The 1,210-nt window shown below is 42.0% G+C and overlaps 1 non-coding gene across 1 annotated transcript; it reads left to right on the forward strand.

Moving 5' to 3' along the window:
* Positions 1–874: 874 nt before the first annotated feature.
* TRNAE-UUC (transfer RNA glutamic acid (anticodon UUC)) lies at positions 875–947 on the forward strand. The gene has a single exon. It is a non-coding gene; the product is annotated as a tRNA-Glu (tRNA).
* The last annotated feature ends 263 nt before the right edge of the window (positions 948–1,210 follow it).

Consider the following 1,210-nt stretch of genomic DNA (forward strand, 5'->3'; position numbering starts at 1 on the left):
TGGGAATTCAAATCCTTGAGCTGGTCTTTACTTTCCCCACTTTGTAGAGCAACATTAGGAGCAACCAGCCAAGCTCATTATAGTCATTAATTTAAGAAACATGTTCAAAAATACACAGTCACCCAGATCCTTGCTTCTTACGAGTGGTTGATTAGGAGTATCCACTGGTAATATTTTGTGTATCTCTATGAGCAGTTCATGCCATGGAATATCCGTGCTCTCTTTACTACTGGGATAGTCATTAGTGTCTCTAAAATCTAATCAGATTAGAAAGCCAATTCCAGAAACCCCAGAACCAATTCAGAAACTCATCCTTAAAATTCTGTTCCTCTAGAACCACTTTCAGTATCAAAATCAGTATTAGGGCTCTCCAGAGAAACAGAAGCAATAGAATGTAGATAGATAGATAGGTAGATAGATAGATAAAGAGATTTATTATAAGGAATTGGCTCATACAATTATGGAGGCTAACGAGCCCCAAGATCTGCAGGGTGAGTCGGCAAGTGGGAGACCCAAGAGAATCGATGGTGTAGTTACGGCCCAAAGTCCAACCCACCCATGAAGAGCCATTGTTTCATTTGAGTCTGAAGGCAGGAAAAAAGCTGCTGTCCCAGTTCAAAGGCAGTCAGGCAGGAGGAATTCTTTTTTACCTGTTGGGAGGGTCAGCCTTTTTGTTCTATTCAGGCCTTCTACGCATTAGATGAGGCCCACTCACATCAGAGAGAGCAATCTGCTTTAGTCAGTCTACTGACTTAAATGTTAACCTCATTCAAAAACACCCTCACAGACACACCCAGAATAATGTTTGACCAAATATCTGGGCACCCTATGGCCCAGGAAGGTTGATACATAAAATTAACCATCACAAGGGAATTCCCTGGTGGTCCAGTGGTTAGGACTCAGCACTTTCACTGCTGAGGGCCTGGGTTCAATCCCCGGTCAAGGAACTAAGATCCTGCAAGCCGCGCAGTGTGGCCAAAATAAATAAATAAATAATTTTTAAAATTAACTACAGTACCATAATGGACAACTTTTGGGGTAAAGCTGCAACGTCATCATATTTCCAGGACCAACTCCATGTCCATAAATGTTGTTTATGTCATGAGGACCATCTCAAATTTGGATTTGGGTGCCCCACAAGCCTCATTCCTCAGCCTAAATGTCGGATTTGCATGCAAAATGATTGAGAGAAGCAACAATGCCAAACAGA

Source organism: Balaenoptera ricei, chromosome X (genome assembly GCF_028023285.1).
Source record: "Balaenoptera ricei isolate mBalRic1 chromosome X, mBalRic1.hap2, whole genome shotgun sequence".
Taxonomy (NCBI): domain Eukaryota; kingdom Metazoa; phylum Chordata; class Mammalia; order Artiodactyla; family Balaenopteridae; genus Balaenoptera; species Balaenoptera ricei.